The sequence below is a fragment of the Pelecanus crispus genome, chromosome 5 (genome assembly GCF_030463565.1).
Source record: "Pelecanus crispus isolate bPelCri1 chromosome 5, bPelCri1.pri, whole genome shotgun sequence".
Lineage (NCBI taxonomy): Eukaryota > Metazoa > Chordata > Aves > Pelecaniformes > Pelecanidae > Pelecanus > Pelecanus crispus.
In genome coordinates, this window is record NC_134647.1 from 9,063,472 (window position 1) to 9,077,540 (window position 14,069).

Genomic DNA, 14,069 nt, shown 5'->3' on the forward strand with positions numbered 1-14,069 from the left:
TGAAATAATATGTTAAAGTCTATACTAGGTAGCGATCCTTCAGATAAAACACTTTTCAAAAATTCTACTTATATTAGTCCGTTCTTAAAACTGATGGATCAAAAATACAGCAATATAGCTAAACAAAAATGTATATTAAAGAGTATTTATCACTGTAATTAAATTTTCATTTCAAGCCTGGATTGAAGGGAAAAGAATCTTTTAGATTAACCTTCGAAAATAATCAATTTTTCTTGTTAAAATGATAGCCTGTAAAATTTAATTTCAGGACAAATTAAACTTTTTGTTGAAGTTATAATAGAACATTGTGCCTTTAGAAACTGGTGATAAAAGCATCTATATTTTACTCACTACCCTTCTGGGATGCAAAAATGAAACTCAGTTCCCTTCTCCTGGTTCAGAGTTTAAATCTATACTTCCTGCTCTCTCCTGCTGGCATACAGTGGGTGTTCTGAAGTGGGCTTGGTGTCAGTCTCTCTTTCAGGTGGATTACTTGTCTGTGTGTTTATAACAGGCAGCTGGAATGATTTTATTATCTGCTTTTCTGTATGCTGTCATAACCTTGGAAACCACAGTAAGGTGGTACCACAATTAGATTTTAGCTTCTTTGGGTTTCATTTTTGCACTTTCAACAAGAAAAGCAATAAAGTATTTTGGTTTCAGTTGAACTGAGGGTTTGGGTGTTCTTTATTTTTCTTCTGAGCTGGGAAAAAATTAGCTATGGAGTCTTTTTTAAATTTGAAATTTTGTGTGCTGCTGCCCTGGAGGGGAGATAAACTTGCCATTCCAATTTCAGTGCTTGTATATTTCTGTGTGGTTTGTCCTCCATGTTTTATTTGTTTCTTAATTTTTTAAAAAAAGAATTTGATTTTGTTTTGGCTTTCTTTTTTCCCTTTGGGGCCATACTGACATAGGCGTTTGTTGTCTCCTGCCAGCCAGGAGAATGGGTACTGTGGTGCGTTTAGTGTAAAATCTCTTGGGTTTATTTTCTGACCAACAAAAGAACAAGACAGTACTGCCCAGTTAATAACAAGAACAACAATTCTTTATTTCCCTTCAGCTCTAGCAAACAGCCCCCTCCACCTAGTAGACTGCTGTCTAACCCTTCTTTCCCTTCTTTCTGGACATGGGGGTTTGTTTGAATCTGCTAGGTGGTAGTCAGGGCTGCTGCCCCAAACTCGAGCCTAGCTGTCTTATAGGGTGAAGCCATCCCTGTCCCAGGACCTTAAACCGCCCATATACCTGTTACTCTAGGATTATTTTTAATCTTGTACTCCACACTGCAAAACCGCTTCCTTCTCTTCCTGTTCTCTTCTTGTTCTTGGGAACATTTTTGCTCAGGATGTCAGCCAGCTTGTTTCTTAGCAATTTTCCTCTCTTCCATATCGCCGATATGCAATGTTCTTTGCTTATGAATTTCTTTTCCTAATTCATGACTCAAAAGCAATGTTTTTTTCCTTTCCTGGAGGAATAGCTAGGCTACTGCATCAGATACCATTCTGTGATGGGTAAAGCAGGTCAAAAATACGGAACATTTCCATGAACGTGTTTTTTCTGAATGTCTCTCTGATTCATTCATCCTCGCATCCCTTTTATTCACTTGCATGACAAACTTCTGAACAAATAGTTTGTTTTCTTGGAATGGCTCTATTCACATGCAAAACAGCACGTTCCTGCTACCTGCTGTGTAGGTCAGAAATGGGTTCACTTGATGCGCATTTGTTATACAGTCACACGGTAGAAACTATGCAGTGTGATTTAGGCAACAACTGCATGTAATAATAAGAGCTAATACCTGAAAGGCTCTTCAAAACAAATAGTTGGCAAAGAGTCTGTGATCTGAAATGTTTACAAGTATTTTAACATTGAAAAGCGTATTAATAAGCATTATATGAATCATTAATATGTTATTGAAACCAACTGTGTGGAAATCATGGACAAACATGTAATCTAAATATATGATGAATTTTATTGCAGAGACTGTGTCCAGGTTTGGCAAATGGCATCGATGTTGCAATAGAAGCGTTTCATTTATATCTTTCCAAATGCATTCAGACAGTTTTTTGATATATTTATAAGGGTAATTCACAAATGGGAATAGCACTGGAATGTACAATCTAGGTAATGTTTCTTAAAAACACTGATATATTCAAGTTTTTGGGAACATGATAACCATATTATCATACTGTATTTTTAAGTGAAGTATAGATATGAGCTAACACTTGAAAAAAAGATTTTTATGGTCTGAATTCCAAGTGATATATATATATGTATCTTCATATACACACAAAAAAGTTACTGAATCTATAAATACTACCATTGTTTTGAAAGCCATCCTTTACAATCAGGTACGTTATAGAACATATTCTGAATCATACCTGTTCTCTATGGTTACTGTGATATGATCAGAATGATATGATCAGTACTCAGTGCAATAGAGTATCAGATTTTACTGCAGTTGCACAACCATATTTTTCATAACAAATGAGGACATCACCTAGATGATTTCCAGTGTGACTTATCAACATATGTCCCATATTCTCTGACACCATGCTAAGTTAGTTTTAGTGTGTGAAGCCTGTTCAAGTTAATATCTGAATAGTCATAAAAGATACCTCTGTGCAATAAACGCTTTTGATCTATTGACCATTGTCTACATATTTGTTTTTTACAAATCTAATTATTGTTCTGAGATGTATGAAATTGAGTTCTTATTATAATATCAATATGCCTGACTCCAGAATAAATATTCTTGCTAATGAACATTAAATGTTGCATAGTGATCATGTTAGAAGAATAATAATAAGAAGGAATCCAAAGCGTGCAGTATTATTGCAATATTGTGTTAGGTCTTGCCAAGATCTCACTTGAAGCAAGATATTCTAACCCTTTCCATAGAGCTAGCTGCCCTATGGGAATTTAATTTGCTGGACTTACAGATGGATGATGTGATTTCTTTAAGGTAAATTAATTTAGAAGCAGGATTGTAAATCAAATTCTCCTCCGTTATCATTTTACACAGTAATAACTGAGGGAAGATTTATAATGAATGCTCATGTAAATGTAGACAAGAATATGTGTGATTTGAATTGCTGTGAACCATTGTATTTCTTGCTTAAAAGTTTACTTGACTAAAAGGCTCTAGTATGTAAGAGCTTTTATGATGTTTCCAAGAGGCATTGTCCACCTAAAAATAAGACCATGAAAGGCCAAACCAATACCTCGTATATTAATATTCTTCTCATTCAAGACACAAATACTTTACCTAAGAGGGAGAGTGATCCCGAGAAATAATTGTGTGCAGTACTTGTACTCAAGATATTAAAACAAGCAGCCTGCAGACTTTTCTTCCTAAGTTTATGGTTGGATTTGATGATCATTTGATGGTCATTTGATGACCATTTGATGGTCATTTCCAACCTAAATGATTCTATGATTCTATTCTTTGATTCTAAGTTGGTCCTTGTGATTTGGATATCAAAAACTAGAGTCTCTTTCCTGTTTGATCACAATACTGGGTATCTAGGTAGTCTTACCTGATTACAGATCACTCAAAGTCTTTCAAGGTTTTTTTTAACTCTTTTTGACTTTATGTCAGTGTATAGTGATCAAAATAGATGAGGAAGAGCGTTTGTTGTAAGTTCACAATTTGTTACAATTCTGCAATTGTCAATATGTGTGCTAAAGCTCAGGACAGACATGGTGAAGTCACATTGGAGAGGAAGGACAATCTGCTGTTTTAAAGCACTGTGTTTGGGAGAATAGATTTTGATTTTTTTATTTGCTACGGATTTCTCCATTTCCTTGAACAAATTCACTTTATCTGTCCATCTTTAACCTTTGTCTGTAAAAAGAGGATAACAACATATCATTTAATCTCAGGTATATTTAAGGTGTCATCAATATATATGAACTGCTGCTTCTCTGGTAACAGGAGCTGTTATAAGTACTGAACCAGATAATGAAGAGATTAAAAAAAAAAAAAAAGCTTTTCATATTTACTTGTAAAGTTGGAAAAAGGCTTACTTCCCCCAAGGAGTTTGCTTAACATACAAATACTTTTAATAGAAAAGGAATCAATTTCAAAGTGGAGCATGGATGGTCTTCAAGCGGGACTATCCTGTCTTGTATTAAAAAATACAGAAGTGAGTTTTTGCTGTTGGGAATCTGGGGATTTTGATGCATGAATTCGTATGAAAAACTTAGGGAAATAAAAACTCATTACTGCAGGCGTTGTAACCTTTTCAGAACCTCACTGTGCTTCTTTGAGATTTACACTCCAAACAAATACTGCTGTGGGGACCAGGTACATTGTTTTGATCATCAGGAACTGGAATCCTGGGGTTTAGACAGCCTGAAACTCGCCCCATATAATGTCACGGGCCCAGTCATCCCTCAACTTCTGTGCTAGAGCTGTGTCTCTGACTGTGCTTGTTCACCAGCAGACACAGTCTAGACTACTTTTTCGCAGATGGGATTTTCATCATGGTGGACAGTGCCAGTCTTCAGAGATTGACTATACAAATTCAAGAGGAGAAAGATATGAGTAATGGGGTAAGGAGTTTGTCAAGGAGAACAATCCCTGTGCTGAGGTCAGTGCTGTTGAGTCAAGAGAAGTCTGGCTCAAAGAGCGAATGAGGGTTACAGGTAGCCTTAATAGAAGGACGTTTTTTCAGGTTTCTTTGGCCCTGGGTGCAATGAAGAGCAGCTTGATTCCTTCCATTTCTTTTTGATGGTGCTACGTGTCCTGTCTCATTTTTGCTTCGCTGCTCATTTCAGCACCCATCTGACTACACTGACATCGAAGTGGTGGCAGACAGTTTCAGCAATTGCAGCCTAAGCATTTTGATGGGCTCTTCTCGCCGAGTAAGAGCTGGCTGTGTGACTGTGGTTCAGCTCTGTTCTTTTTCTCACTCTGGAGGGATGACAAGATTTTGAGAAGTAATGACTTCAGAAGAGATTTCTCAGGCTTTAGTGTGCACCGTGAGAAGAATGGCACACAGCTCCACAGCTGTCCCATTTGCAGGGCATCACCACCATTTCAATCGTTAACTCACACTGCAGCTTCACAGGAGGAGTGGCTTTGAACATAAGAAAGTTCAGTTCCATTTCCTGCCCTCTTGCTGGATATAAATATGCATCCATGTGCCTGCTTTATCCAAAGCTAATAAAGAAGATTCATCTGTAAAGACTCAATACTGGTAACTTCAATACAAGGATAAAATAATTCCAGTCCTACAAGACTTCTAGCTCTTAGTCATGAAGTCTGGAGTGTTTTGCCAATTGCTTTCCACAGCAGGTGTCAGAGAGGGGTGACTACATAAGTGATACAGGCACATTTCAGGTGGCATTGGTGGCCAGATCAAGCCAATTTTTTGTCTGCATGCTTTGTGAGACTCAAATGTGGAACAGTTGTTGTGACTGTCGCTTCTCATTTGCACAGCCGTTGGTGTCAACAGCTCTTTTATGAGAAGAAAAACTGTATCTATTCACAATATAATTTTATCTTAACACAAAATTATAGATGCTTAATGTTCAGGCCATTGGTACGTAGCATTTATAGATGGGGCATGGACATGAATTGGAAAAAAGGCACTAGTTGAATTCCCTAGCTGAAATCCACATAGGATTTTTAATGCTAACTTCTATTGCCAGAAGAGGAAATATATCCTTAAAATTAAACTTCTATCTCTGGATTGGAAGTGCACACAGGAGACTGCATCAACCAGGCGTCCTAAGCTACTGAGGAGAATATTACTAGGCAAAAGCCTAGCAGTTTTGTGTCTCCCAGAGAAGGACAGAAGAGGAGCCACCTGCACTCTTGGGAGCTCCACCGGAAATCCTGGGCTGTCAAAGACACAAGCATTTGCTGTTGGACTGCTTTTCCATACATAGAAATCCAGGGCTAGCTCGGTAACAACTAATTCCTTGTGGCTTTTCTTCTGGTAGTTTTCCACCGCTGTGCAAAGATTCTGATAAATGTTTGTTCCCATATTTAACTAAATTGAGGTTGGATTCTTGCCCCCAAAGGAGAGCGATGGTACTCCTCAGACATTGTTAAAAATTACGTATGTGCAAATAGTTTTCCCTTTTTGATTGTTTGCAATACAGTAACAAAACAATGGAGTTAGGTTTAGCACAACAAAGTCTCAAAACGGAAGTGTTTTCTGTGTGCCTGTTTCTCAGAAAACAAGCTGTTCTTTCCTTCCCAGAATCCTCTATATATCTACAGTAACAAGAGGTGAAGATTGACTGATTTGATGATACTATTATGTATTATACTGATTGTAATTCTACGTTTAGATTTTATAATACAGTGTTTCCATCTTTTGCTATGTCTTTCTTCTAGTTCTTACTTTTGGAATGAATCCACAAAAATCAGCCCATATACTAACCTGAACCCTGTACATATGAAACAGGCATAACGAAAGTCAGAGACACTCCTTGGAAAGCGAGATGGGCTCACGGCCTGACTGACACAGGTCATCCTAATGCATACAGGGACTGCCCATGTACGCACAGCAGGTTGTCTGCAGCCTTAATCTTGCCCTTAATATTGTTCATCTCGTTGCCTTTTTTCTAATACAGGGGATGTATTTGAGAGAAAAGAGTATGGCTCTAAAATGTCTCTGCTTGGTAGTCCTAAGAGACTGGAAAAACCTTCTGGAGTTTATAGCAAATATCAGTTTTAAGATAATCTATCTGCTGCTTGGAGAGATGCCGGTATCTTTGTACGTGAAGGCCAACTTGTTGCTCTTCAGCTGCATGTATTCCTCATGCAGGTCAAATCAGGGCTGCCAGCAGCAGGGCCGTGCTGGCACGCAGGCTGAGGGCAGCCCACGTTTTGGCTGTGTGGGAAGGCAAGCCTGCAGGGCTGCTGCGGCACGCTTGCCGTGGGACCCAGCGCCACTTCCAGCCCCGCTCTTTCTCAGCAGAGCAGTGAGATCCCCAGCGACCTGTTGTCATCTCCCATCTGGCAACTGCTTTTAGAGCTCCCAGGTCTGTAGTGTGACTCCTGGCTCTTGACCAAAAGAAGATTTTAATGAGGGGGACTTAGCTATCTGTAGCCTATCCAGATCCCTGTCAGGATCCAGATGTGCTTTATTGACCTGGCACAGCGTTGCCCATCCTGGGCTGGTGTTGAAGAGGTTCTGGCTGAGCAAGAGGGTCTGGCAAGTAAATGAGAAGCATTTTTATCTATCTAATCTTTTGCGTTTTCTGAGTGAGGATAATGAATAAGAAATAATAAATAGAGACCATTTACTGCAATCAGCTGTCAAATGACAGAAGTGTTTGGACAGAAAAGTTGAAAAAACAGTTTGCGTTCCTTGGTATTCCAAGGCTGGGTCTTATGTATGGCCAAGTCACTTGCTCTCTCCCTATTTCCACATCTCCATAAATGTGATTCGTTTATGTTTTCAAACCAGCAGAAAGCAATGCTATTTTTCAAATTTTAAAAAGTTGAAAAAAAAGTAAAATTCTGCTTATTTTCTGAGGAAAAAAAAGGACATTATGGTGTGTTCACAAACATCCTCTCTTTGAAAATTATTTTAAGAGCAGCACACACTTACCAGTATACAAGTATATTGATTTTGGAAAGAATGTGCACTGCTGATCAAGAAAAGCATTTTTAATTTTAGTTAAGTATACTTAATCTAATCTATGATAACATATTTGAAATGTTGAAGTTTTGATCTGATCCAGAATGTTAATTCCTACATTTTATTTTTGTGTGAAGATGCATTCTGAGCTTCTTTTAGAAGTTTTCCTGACAAGATTGTGAGACCAAACAACTACTCCTTGGCATTTGCAAAAAATTACCTGGTTATGTAGTAATATACTAATTTTTTTTGTCCTAATCCCACACGTAACATCTTAGGTCAACTTCTGCAATTGTGCTTATGGTGTGAACTAGTCAGTTAATATATTGCTGTCATTCCAAAATACTAGTTAATACTCATCTTCGGGTATGGCCTTTAGAGCTTCTTTGTGGTATTCCCTGAAGAAACCATCTATGGAAAACTGGATCAACAAGTATAAGTACTTAGGAGACTTTCTGTGGCAAAAACAAAAATTGCACTCAAAGTTTTTCATTTCATTAAAAAGAGTAATTTGGCCTTCATCCAAGTAGTGAAAAGACATTATTTAAAAAACCAAAAAAGTGAAGGGCTGCAAAGGGAAGAAAAATTAGCTTATTTCTAGTAATTTAAATCCAGAGTAATTCTATTGCCTTAATTGCTGTTACATAAAATTTACTGAATTTAATCTTCAGTATAGTTTGGCTTGTTTGCACTTCAGTCGAAGGTAGATATTTTAATACTGTCATTTTAGTCAAGTGTAGTTATTTTAATACTTACAAACTCCTTCAGGAAAGTTTAAATGCTGCATAAAGGTTTCCTGGGAGGAAAGATGATTACTTTAAGTGTGGTACTATAATGAACCAATTTATAAGAGAATATCTGCATGAAAAATCACACTGCATATTCTTCTCCTAATATCATATATACACATATGAAGAAGGAACTGTTTAGCTTCTAGAATAATTTTTTTTTTCTGCTGATAACTTTGCTGTTCAGTGTAGCTGAAAGCTTCCATTTTGAAAAGGCAATAGAACAAAAACCACGGTGAGCTACTGCCACACTGCCCTGCCACCACCATGCCTGAAACCTGGCTTGGAAGAGTCACCTCCAGAATGGTCAGTCTTTGATTTCACTTCTGACAGACAAAGTGCCAGGGGCTGTTGATAATGTGAATATCCATTCACTAAAGACAGGATGGTGTCAACAGCCTTGCTTGCAAGGTTAGCATAGTGCACTTTGACACCCTGGACTGATGTTCAGCTGGGGACCTGAAGACAAAAAACTCCATCTAGTCTTAAGGATCTGGTAACTACACTTAATAGTGAACTTCACTGTGAAGGTTTTCTTCTTTTACAGTCCTTTTTGATCTGAACTTTTTCAAAAGAAATAGATGTTTCTGATGCATGGAACAGCCAATAAAAGCATCATCAGGAAATTTATTAATGTTACTGCAGAACTGTTCAACAGAGGTGATAGCTTGTACTAGTGAGAAGTGTTTTGAGTGAAGAATAATATGTACTACATTTAGATTGATATGCGAGTGGTAGGAGGCTCATATCAGAAACATAAAGAAAGTACTTTGTTCTCTTATCCATCACATGTATTTAATCTAGGGAATGTTACTGCTCACTCTGTTCACTTTGCAAGTGAAATCCAGAGATGAAAAAGAAGAATTTTATATGTTCTTCCTGACAAAGGTAATGTTAAACTGTGAACAATTTGGGATGTTTCTGTAAAATTTTGTGATATACGTGCATTCCTTTCTTTTCCTTCAATTTTGGTCAGCTTAATCTGAACAAAAGCTGTTAGCCAAACAAAAATATATTATTATTACACTTGCTGATGTGCTATCTAAAGGAAAGCTATATTTTAGTCCATCCTTCCACTGGGAGAAAATAAAGCAAGAGAAAACAGCTGAATGCATAGATAGAAGTAAGCAAGGTAGAACCAGAATTCATATTTGTAGCCTTATACTGAGAGATCGCTTAGATTGCACTGTCTAGTTGCACATAATTTTTTTTGCGTTCTAACTTGTTTGCTCAGTTACGGGTTTTTTCAGTCATGGTATTCCCATGAGTAAATAAAGAAATTTTTTTTAAAAAAGTTGCAGATGGAACAGACATATTCATGTTGCAGTGATGTCAGTGACTACTCCTGTATCAAGCATCTTGCAGGAAATGCTTTGTGAATTCATCAGTCTTACTTCACATTGCTCTGACTTAACATACAAAAGTCTTTTATAGATCTCAGATTTCACCAAATGAAATAGGTTATAAACCATATCAGAAGATACTGCAAAATTTCAAAGGGCATATTTAAGAGGTATTAAGCCACAGTAAACAAGTGTTAATTATGATTAAGGAAAAAAAGGTCATGATGGGGGGAGAAAGGAGGGCAAGGTGCCACTGGAAAACAGTTCTAACCTTGCTGGAATTTTAAGTCAGTAGTCCTTGGAGCAATTGCTGCCTTTTTTCAGCTTGTGCAGTCAGACTGAGCTACTTGTGCATAGCTTGGGGCTGTTTTTTTCATGAAAGTACAAAGAAACCCTCATCTACAGTTTTTATCTGCATCAACAGTCTGAAAATTCTCGTTTCATATCTCTCACTCGCAGTGAAGAATAGTGCTGAACACTAGGAGGTCTGCAGTGAAAATAACACTGAAAGTACATCATCTAAGAATACATCAAGACTATAGAACGGCCTTGCAAGAAAAAAACATTCACAATTTATTATTACATAAACAATTCTGTATATGGATTTGTAAATTGCAGTTTGGGCTTGGAGGTTAAGAGTCTGCCTTTATTATAGCAGGAAAGAGCATTAGAAGCGTAGTGTAGTCTACCTGGATCACCAGATTCAGTCATTGAAATCTAAGATAACTATTTATTAGAAAGTCCTGTGGAAGCTGCTGAGACACCATGGAAAGTGCTAAATGTTTTGAGATGCTGAGTTAGCAACTTATTGGTATTGATTGGATTCTTGGATGCCTGTTAGCATTACCTCTGTATATGATCTGTTAATAACTACATTGTGAATTTTGAGTTCTTTTCTCAGATAAGTGGTTATGAGCAATCATAAGCACTGTTTAATTACATAACCTGCACATACTTTATTCTTGGATTAAATGTGTGATTAAAATATGTTTTTGGAAAAATGTAGGCATGACTCTCAGAAGAATTTGAATTTGTAACAATTATAAAACCATTGCCTCTAATAAATTTCAGAAATTGAAGAATTAAAAGGAATTCAGAAAAAAAAAAAAAACCCGCACTCCGGCATCACAATCTGACACCCAAAATTGAAATAGAGATTGTTTGTATCTGAGGGATCTTTACTGCATTGCATCTGAAACACTTCGCTTCTCTGGAGGACTTGTGTTTATCACATGAAAATGATCTTTAGCTTTTATAAGGAAAGATGTCATCTCTAATTATCACTTATCAGTTTCCAGACAAGCAATTCATGTCATCCAGTGCTCATTGGGAAAATCAGCATTTCAAAGATCTTGATCTCTTTTTAATTCTTGTTTGGTTCAAGCAGAATTTTGTCACATGTCCTTGTGAAAGATTGCTGTTTATAATCAGGTCTGTAGAGTTCAGATCCAGTTATATCAGGATGAGAATCTGCTATATGTTATGTTGTTACAGCCACTCGTCCAGTGAACTTTGCAATATCTCTGTGATTCAGGAACCTCCCTGGGTAACCTGTTCCAGTGACCATATGACCACCCTCACAGAAGGTTTTCCTAATACCTAATTGCAATTTCTCATATTCCAAGCAGTGTCCATTGTATCTGGTCTTTCCATCGTGCCACTTCCAAGAAGAGTCTGGCTGCATCTTCTCTCTTCCCTGCAACAGACACCTTCCAACGCAGCTGGCTCCCAGCCTCTGCTGGTGCAGGCGGTTATTCCTGCCCCGGCGCAGGACTTTGCATTTGCCGCTGCTGAGAGCTGTGGCAGGTGCTGTGCTGCTGCTGGTTCTGTTTGGCCTCCTCCCATGGAAGCCCATCTGCTGGTTAACGACGTTAATGATTTCTGTTTTCTTAAAGGCTTCTTCCTTGGCTAGGTAGTTCCTGCATTGTGAAATCTCAAATTCATACAGACTGGGACATCAGTTACCTGCGGAACTATATGATCATTTCGTATCATGTGCTTGTTGTTACTACCAGAGAAGAGCCCTTATTCCAATTAGTGCCTAATCATGGTTTTCACTGTGAAAAAGAAAATCTAGAATAGATTTTTGCTAGCTACCTTTTTTTTCTTTGTGTCATCTGACAGTTAGTCTTCTTGGTTTGAAATTTCATAGTTAACAAATTGAAATATTTTAAACTGAGTTCATTTTTTTCCAATTTGTTTTCCTGTGTACATGTAATTCCTAGAAAGCATCTTAAGAAAGAAGAAAGGGCAAAGAACAGACAGCTGATGGTACTACCAATGAAACTTAAAAGTACAATAATTTCTGAAATAATAGTGGTTAAGAAATAGCTGGCTAAGTGTCCCTTTGACACTTGTCTGTTCCTTGAAAAGGTGACGAGTCTTAGAGGAAAGGCATCCCAATGACTAATGCTGTGTCCAGAGGGTCAGCAGCCTTTTGCCTTTCTCGGGATAAAGGAGAAGGTTGTGGTGGGTTGACCCTGGCTGGATGCCAGGTGCCCACCAAAGTCGCTCTCTCACTGCCCTCCTCAGCTGGGCAGGGGAGAGAAAATATAACGAAAGGCTCGTGGGTCGAGATAAGGACAGGGAGAGATCATTCACCAGTTACCATCACGGGCAAAACAGACTCGACTTGGGGGGGGGGGGGGGGGGGGGGCGGAAATTAATTCATTAGCAATCAAATCAGAGTAGGATAATGAGAAATAAAAACTAAATCTTAAAAACACCTTCCCCCAACCCCTCCCTTCTTCCCAGGCTCAACTTAACTCCCGATTTCTCCACCTCCTCCCCACCCAATGGTGCAGGGGGATGGGGAATGGGGGCTGTGGTCAGTTCATCACACGTCCTCTCTGCTGCTCCTTCCTCCCCAGGGGAGGACTCCTCACACTCCTCCCCTGCTCCAGCGTGGGTCCCTCCCACAGCAGACAGTCCCCATGCACTGCTCCAGCGTGGCTCCTTCCCAGGGGCTGCAGTTCTTCGTGCACTGCTCCAGCGTGGGTCCCTTCCCCGGGGTGCAGCCCCTCAGGAGCAGCCTGCTCCAGCGTGGGTCCCCCGCGGGGTCCCCAGCCCTGCCACCAAACCTGCTCCAGCCTGGGCTCCTCTCCCCACGGGGCCACAGCTCCTGCCAGGAGCCTGCTCCAGCGCGGGCTTCCCCCGGGGTCCCAGCCTCCTTGGGGCACATCCCCTGCTCCGGCGTGGGCTCCTCCCCGGGTGCAGGGGGATCTCTGCTCCCCGGGGGCCTCCATGGGTGCAGGGGCACAGCTGCCTCGCCATGGGCTGCACCAGGGCTGCAGGGGAATCTCTGCTCCGTGCCTGGAGCACCTCCTGCCCTCCTTCGGCACTGGCCTTGGGGGCTGCAGTCGTTCCTCTCACATACTCTCATTCACTCTTCTCTCCGGGTGCAATTGCTGTTGCACAGCTACTTTCACCCCTTCTTAAATACATTATCCCAGAGGCGCTACCACCATCGCTGATGGGCAGTGGGTCCGTCTTGGAGCTGGCTGGCATGGGCTCTATCGGATGTGGGGGAAGCTTCTGGCATCTTCTAATAGAAGCCACCCCTGTAGCCCCCCGCTACCAAAATCTTGCCATGCAAACCCAATACAGAGGTACCTTCTGAAATAGGCAGGTTTGTCTCATGTTTTGAAAGACTCCATATGATCTTTTCTATTACTATAGTTACTTCTTTTGTTTATAAACAGTGAAAACACTTTGTTGTTCAGTATTCTGAAAGGTGGGTGGAAGGGAGAAGACTGGCTTTATATTCTACATATTTCTTTATTTTCTAAAAATTCCAGTAAACTATCATTTGGAATTTCAGGTGGATTTCCTGCTCTCTTAATTTATTGTTCTTACTTTTATTTATTAGTGGAAAGAGGGAGTATTATACTGTTCCTTCCTACTTCATCTAACTGAAAACCAGCTTTCTGATAAGTCTCAGTCAGGTTGCTGCATTGTACAGCTTCATGGATCAATGTCTTCAGTGATTTATATCTTCTCATTGATTCTAGAAAGCTTGCCATTTCCAGACTGCAGGGTCTGTTTTCATCTGTTGTTTTCTATTGGCTATAGGGCCTATAGTGTTTGATCAAAGGGTTCATCATCACTGTACTATTTGTTTGATTTATAGAACAAACTGAATACTTAGAAATAATGGTCAGGGCAGGATGTCATTTTAGATTTGCAAAATACTGTTGTTTTCAGAAGAGCAATGACAGTTTAAACCAGTTTGAGAAGCTTACACAATGTGGGACTTGACTGTAAGTTTCTCATTAATTTCAGCGGGAACAAGTCTACAGTGAGCAGCATAATCCTGGTTTCCTTTTAGTAAAATTTTA

The 14,069-nt window shown here is 39.4% G+C and overlaps 1 protein-coding gene across 1 annotated transcript in view; it reads left to right on the forward strand.

The window, feature by feature from the left end:
- NCKAP5 (NCK associated protein 5) overlaps window positions 1-14,069 on the forward strand; it is a 385,499-nt gene that overhangs the window by 235,850 nt on the left and 135,580 nt on the right. The gene's annotated exons all lie outside the window — the stretch shown is intronic.